This window comes from Pezoporus flaviventris, unplaced genomic scaffold, assembly GCF_033815535.1.
Source record: "Pezoporus flaviventris isolate CSIRO_AGI_PZ_B2104156 unplaced genomic scaffold, CSIRO_AGI_Pfla_v1 ptg000072l, whole genome shotgun sequence".
In the NCBI taxonomy this organism is placed as follows: domain Eukaryota; kingdom Metazoa; phylum Chordata; class Aves; order Psittaciformes; family Psittacidae; genus Pezoporus; species Pezoporus flaviventris.
The window spans coordinates 1,530,975-1,538,425 of NW_026892620.1; the positions used below are offsets into that span (position 1 = coordinate 1,530,975).

At 41.3% G+C, this 7,451-nt stretch overlaps 1 protein-coding gene across 2 annotated transcripts in view; it reads right to left on the bottom strand.

Moving 5' to 3' along the window:
- Positions 1-4,399, bottom strand: part of EDAR (ectodysplasin A receptor) — a 74,415-nt gene extending 70,016 nt beyond the window's left edge. For both annotated transcript variants that reach the window (XM_061472664.1, XM_061472662.1), the window contains exon 1: positions 3,992-4,399. The gene's annotated coding sequence lies outside the window, so the exon portion shown is untranslated. The remainder of the gene's footprint in view (positions 1-3,991) is intronic.
- Positions 4,400-7,451: the final 3,052 nt, after the last annotated feature.

Consider the following 7,451-nt stretch of genomic DNA (forward strand, 5'->3'; position numbering starts at 1 on the left):
CCCCAGTTCCTCAGCAGCCATTTGCTCTACCTAAATAACATTCCCAAAACACAGTTTACCCTGCACATGTTTATAATCAAAGCAGGCCCCTGGATAGCTGGACATCAAGGCCCTCATAGCCTCATGTACACAGCAAGTGAAGCAAGAGTCAGCTGAGATACCATCAACTGCTGGGGATGTTTCTTGTGAGACAGAGAAAAAGGCAACATCAACCTCCTGAAAAAGCCTTTCTGCTATAAAACTGACACAGCTCTGGCAATCCCTTCTGCCACATAAAATCCTACCAGCCCCCCTCCCTTTCCATAAAGGAAATGAGCAGAACTTATGGCGCCAAATCCAAAAAAAAAGCTCAGCTCTGCAGAATTGAGTCTGAAAAAGAATAAATGCCAGAAACTCTATGAAATCCACCGGGGACTTTGCTATTGATTTTGCACTGCAGATGGTCAGATGTTATGGTAATGTGGTAATGTAAAACCCATTGCTAGATTCATGGCGGGTGACTTAGCTCAAGCATTGTGGATTAACTTCACAAAATGCCACTTATGACAGTTCAAAATCAGCACTCCCTCGCACCAGATCAGGAGGATGTGGCCCTGACTCCCCCTTCTCCACAGAAATTTGAAAATCCACTGGCAAAACTTTAACATCTTCAAAAGACAATAGTAGATAACGCTTTAAAATAGTCTTTGTTTATCTTTTATTCTTTTTTTCTGACGGACTTCTTCTGAATTTGAAAGTAACATCCTCTCGTTTTGTTTCGATTTCCCTGGTGGGAAGAAACTGAAAGATCTGAGATACATCAAGTCAGAAGAAATGTATGCAAAGCTAACATGGTTCAGGAAGCAGTGTTTGGTCACTAAAAGTTGCCACAGAGCCAGCAAGAGCTGGGCACACCACGCTTGTGGGAGCTCTGCCATTGACTTCATGGGCTTGTGATCTCCATTTATGTGTTACAGAATTGTATGAGTGATAAATCAAACAAAAGAACAACAAGTTACTTGGACCCCAAATAACATTTAGAAGTGCTAGTCTTCTGCTGTATGAAGCCAGGTTCTTAGTTTTATGGGAAAAGTATGCCAAGCACTTTATCCACACAGTGACCTTTATACTGACCAACATGTATATGTATGTAAGTATATGTATAATATGTCATACATGTTACAATATGTAATCATATTACAACAGTATATCATGTCATACATATTATAATATGCATAATATACATATTATACATATACATGTCATAAATGATATATTATCATGTCATAAATGTCATGATACCATCTTTGGTCAGTAGTATCTAATCTTTTACAGGGTCTCACCTTCTTGGAATATACACGGCAAGAAAGTGTATCTGGTTTTTCAGACAACTCCGTGCCCTAACGACACACTGGCTGGACCATTTATGTGTATTAGGATGGAAGGGATTTCCCCAAGAAGAATTGCTGCTGCTGGGGAAAAAGGGCATCTGCTATCTTCCAGACGCATAATAAAAATTATAGTGGGTCCTGAGGGTCAGGAGGGCATCAGAAGGCAGCAAAGGCCTGGATTAGAGAATAACCAGAGGGAGAAATGAGATACTTTTAACAGGAGTGAATAGAAAGGCTGATCTACCCCCAGCTCATCACAAATGACTCATGTAGGGTGTGGTCATGCTGTAACCTCTATGCTTACTCTGCTATAGGCAGTAGCTCACATTGCAATTTATCTACTCTTTAGCTGAGAAGAGAAGCAGCATAGATAATGATCTGAAACCCAGTTCCATCCTAGCATGGTTAAAGGAAACAACTCTGTTGAGGATATTAGAGGGGAATTCCTCCACTGATGACAACATGAGAAAAACATTATCTTAATACTAATCTTATCTTCAAAAGCTTATAGTGCTATTTTTTGAAAACTGAGACTTCGGCCATTTATCTAGCATGGCTCTATGGGTTCAATTAGAAATTATAGTCTCTAACAAAATATTACAGTCCTCTAGGAAATGTCACCCTTAATATATAAAGTTGAAATGTTTCATGTGAAACCACTTTCAGAGGAATTCAGTACAGCATTTACAGTGAGATGATTCCCACAGCACACAATTCAGTACAATCCCTTCAAAATCACCATCTCACAATCTGATGTGAAAACTTAAACCTTACATGTTTTCCATCTAGTTGTAATAGAGAATAAAAATACCTCCTTATGGCAGCAGTTTTCTGTAAAAGCTACCTACTAAAAAAAACAAACAAACAAACAAAAAAACCCAAACAAACCCCAAAAAAACATTCTGTACATTTTTTCTGGGCACATTCTCATCTGGCATCTTTGTCAGACTACACTACTGCAAATGGCAACACAACTGTATTGTATCCTACCAACCAAAGGAACTGGTCCAAGCTTTGGTCACAGTTTCACCCTTGTCAGACAACTGCAGTGAAACTGCGCTCATAGGAGCCTACCTGAAGATGAAATTGTTCCCACTGAGTGGTGTGAAGCCAAACTGGCTGCTGAAGGTATTTCCTGCATTTGCTCTTGCTTCATTTAATTTCAGAATTAATTTCCTACCAGTTTAACTCTTCTATAGGGAATGCCTAAATTTTATTTCCACTTTCTATATCCTAGGCATTTCTGATGAAGAAGAGCAAAGAACTGAGTAATCCTGATCCTAGTCATGGGGTTTGACTCCACGTTGCACAGTCATATTAATTTCCTTTCAAAATTTACCATTTCCCATGTTTTTTCTCATAGGGGTGCCAGAGTTTTCCACCAGCAATCCAAAACATTTCAAGACCTATCACTTGAAACTCCAGTGTACAACATTATTTCCTGCCTCTGCTGCAGATGAGTGGCAGCAGTAGCCATAGGCCTTGTCTCTTCCAGCAAAGAGCAGCTGTGGGTGTGAAATTTTTCCTTGTAGCTTGAGGCATATAAAGAGGTTTTGGGTGGCACCCCAAGGAGGTGGTGATCACTAAGCTCCTTGAATCTGTACACTGGATGAGGATTTCACCTGTTATCCCATCGGGGACAGATCCAAAGTGCTATCCAGTGCCCCTTCATGTAATACCTAAAGCTCCAATAGCTGTAAAAATGAAAACACTTTTTTTCTTAGGCGTACAAATGTCTAGGTTTACTTTTTTCCAATATGTGGTATCAGTGCTGTAGTCATGGAAGCAGAAGAAGCTAAAACCAGCCAGCTCAGTATCAACAACAGTCTTTCATAGTCATGCAAGGCTCACACACGCCACTTTACTGTTATAGCCTTAGCTGAGATCTCCACTTCCTCAAAGGTAGCTAGGCTGGGCATTTCAAAGCCGCTCTGGCACCGCATACAGCTACAGCATACCATGCTCAGACCAGGTACGAGATGCCACTGCAGCCCAGGCACTCTTCGCTGTGGGGAACAGCCTACTTTCCTCTCTGGATCTCAGTGCCACAACACCCTTTAACAGCAAGACTGTGGACGCAGGGAATCTTGAAATCGGCATGCTACAAACGTGTATTCACATGTATATTCAGTCAGCTGCAACACTACTGATGCTGTGATATTTTACAGCATTGGTTGTGATTTCAAAAGTAGAGTAACAGCCTAAAATGTACAGGCAAATTAGTCTGCAATGTTAACACAAAACCCAAAACAGCAGTTCCACTGTCCTCTGGAGAAATATGTACTCCCAGTCAAACAAAAAACCCGCTGGATCCTCTGTGTGAACTGATCAGAACATCAGTACTTTTAATAATAAGAAAGTCTAAAACACATCAAATGTGAGGAAACTTTAGATTTTAAGCAAAGACGTTACCGGGAACTGTAGCTACTTTTGAGCCTTCGTAGGAAAAAAAGCAGTTTTTTTAGCCCAATGCTGGGAACAGAGAAACTCACTGAACAGTAGATCTCACTCAAACAAAACCCAAGAACATGATTACCAGCCACAGCCTGCAGTGACATCCCCATGACAGAGTGCCTCCCATACCATAGAAGAGGCAGCAGATCTACTCGACGTAAGCCTACCTTGTGCAGATGAGTTCACCACCACCGAAACCCCGAGAAGTGGTCCTCTGGCAGGTACGGAGCACGGGATAACCACTTGGTCAGGCTCTCACAGGTGCCGAGGCTCGGGCACAGCCAGCGCGCGTCTCCTCTTCTCACAGAGCTTGTCATGAATGTCCCCAGCTCCAACCCAGGGAGCCCAAAACGCACCAAAGCCCTGGGCTCTGCAGGCTCGGAGGGGCTTCCCAACAACTTCTCCTTCCCCGCTTGCTCTCTGCTAGGAAGTTTCGCCAAGCCGCGGGCGACGGAGCGGGCTCCGCTCGCTGGAAAACTCGCCTACCCCACCTAGAGGAGCACCGCAGGAAGAGGAGAAGCCCGGAAGCCCTGGCCAGCTTGTGCCCGCGTCGGATTTTGGTGGTGAACAGGAGGGAAAGATTTTTATCAGGTTGGGGTCGGAGATGGGGAGCCGGTCGCTGAGGCGCAGAGCAGGGGGACACTTCTGGGAAGCACCCAGAGTAGAAAGGACCAGGAGGAAGTTCTCGTGCTGAGCAGGATAATAAGGCAGGGAACCCCTGAGACAAGGTTGTGCCAGTGGCAGTTTCCAGGGCAGCATTTGCCTGCCCGGAGTGTGAAAATTCCCCTTCTCCTCCTTCATCCTTTTGCTTCTCCGATGATGAGGAGTTTTGCTTGTTTAGTTCTCCCTCTGTAGCGTTCGGATAACTATCTCCAGATCATTAGGCAGACTGTTCAAGGCCAGCTCATTTAAATGTTTTTCTAATTTTCAGAATCATGTCTTTCTACAAGGAAGGCATCTGAAATTTACAAAGCAATTAGCTTAGCTCAAACACCAACAGTAACCATGCTCTTGTGCTTTTAATAAGTATTTGAATTAATCAACAACATATTTCTCTGCCTTCTAGAGTATATGTAATTAACAAGTATATTAATCATGACTCCCTTCCTAGAAGGAAGACCTCATGTCAACTACTGTAAAAGTAGTTAAACCAAAGCCAGATGGAACCACCCTTTCCCTCGTTGCTGAAAGAAAACACTTTACATGTTGTATAACATTTTCTTCACAGACTTTCAAAAACTCAGGCAGGTTTGGGAGCACACAAGAGGATGGATCCAAGTACAACCCTTTCTCCAAAGTCCAAAAAGCCAAGAAAAGAGAGGGAGACAGGAAAGAGTTAAACTGAAGGGCCAGGAACAAAAGGAGTACAGGGCACTTGAGATACACTGTTGTAGGAGCTTGTATTAAAAGTACTCTTAAGAGGACTCTTTCTGCATTACGAATGTCTACTGGAGTTTTGCTATTGATTTAATGAAAGGATTGGATGCTAGGATAGTCAGCAACTCAAGCTCCTTTGAGCTAGACTTTGGATGAAAATTTTAAACCAGGGATCAGTGGACATATACTGTTTTACACTATATTTCAAGCTGGATTTGTAGCTCCATTCTCTGCGGCATCTTTGTTCGCATGTATTGTTTTGCATTGTAATTTTTCACTTTTGCATATATGTTGTCCTATGCATTGGCATTTCTGTACTTAATGATGTAAAATTACTTGCTTTATCAAAGTCTTTCCATAGAGTTTCGTTTAGTTTTATTCCTTGATGCATATTCTCTAAATAATACATATTTCAAATGGTTGGTTTCTTTTTATTACCGTATTCATATTTCTAAAACTTTGTCAGATTTTGTGAGGTTTTATTATTTGGAGAGAAGAGAGAACTGTGGGTCTTAAAGAATATTAATCTCTGATGCTCCTAGATTTGTTATTTGTCGTTCTAAACTTTTGCAGTACTATGCTTCAATGTTCTTGCCTATCTCATTAAGTTTCGGAATTTCTCTGCTGAAATCACCCTGCAATCACCAATGTCAGACAGCGTATTATCCTTACCTTTAGGAGAGGCCTTAGGATATGTAGGTATTCAATATAAGTTATGCATACTTACACACATGCTGATGTTCTGTCCAAAATCAAGAAGACAATATGAGCTGACCTTGTATTTTCTCTATCTATCTTTTCAAAACAGTCCAACTTTATCAGTGTATCTGTCTTTGGTATCAAACTGTCAGAGGCAATAACTGAAAAGCCAAAGTACAGGTTCCTTACTCACAGAAGAAAGGGAACAATTTTGCCTATGCTAATAGTCAGCAAAGTTTTTCATTAGGAAACCTTAGCATAACCCAGATTTTTATTTAAGGATTCAATTTTGGAGAAAGGAAAACTTGTTGTTTTCTTTTTGCTACTACCCACACCAATCTGAGAGAAGTATGAGTCTCTGTATATTGCTAATTGCATTACAAGGTAAAGTGAGTTATTCAGTTCTCCAGGCTTTCTTCCTGCAGTGAATATGCTCCAATACTTGGGGAAGTGGACAAACTTTCCCCATGCAATTATTTCTTATTAGTGTTATTGGCATTGTAGTGCCAATATGAAAGGAAGAGAAATCTTCTTCTGTGCTTTTGATAGCCAGTCTCTGGTGCACAGGAAGAATACAAGAGCTATGAAGAAATATGAATACAAGTGGAGGGAGGAGATAAAGGAAGGAAAGGAAGAGAGGAAGACAGGGAGTAATAGTTATGTTGGAGGGAACAAAGAAGAGAAGGGGAAAATGACAGGCTGATGGATGGGAATATTAGCATAAAAGGAGAAGAAAGTGATGAGAACTACCAAGAAGAACAAGATGAGGGAAAAATTGCAGAGGGAGAGAGGAAACTGGGAATGACCATAGGTCAATATAATTTCAGAGGATGATTGGTATTTTTTTTTCTTTCAAGATCTGAAATTTAAATCTGCAAGCTTCTTGGGTCCATATGTATATCCATGACTGGACACCACATGCATGCCTGTGATGGGAAGAGGGGATACAGTACAAGACCAGAATTAACATGTCAAAGCCAGAACTCATGGTATGCCTACAAAGAAGGTTACCTCTGTAAATTCCATCCTCAGACACTGGACGTGTACCTGGACCAGTCAATCCATATTGAACAGGCAGCTCTTATAGAGGTCCTTTTTTCTTCCTAATGCAATGTGCAAGTATGAATATTATTAATGACATAATAGCCCTGCTACACATGTATTAACTTGGATGTTGCCAAGATACTATGGATGTCTCTTGTAAAACACTCGGTATTCCAGATCTTTACAAATAATATTGATTGTATCTTTAACTTCTTTCTAAAATGGGTGGTGTTAACTTGATTTAATAGAAAAGGGATGGAGACAAAGGAGAAATGATGATCAAATATGCCCAATAATTTCAGATGTTTGATTTCAAATGCCACAGGACTGATTTTTCAGGTTATATCACAGCTGATATATTCTGGAGGAGCTTGCAGTGACTTCAGAGGCAGCCAGCACAGGAGCTTGTTGCTCTGTCAAGCATGTGTTGTGCATCTCTTGGGAAGTACGATAATAAGGCAGGGAGCCCCTGAGACAAGGTTGTGCCAGTGGCAGAGTTTCCAGAGC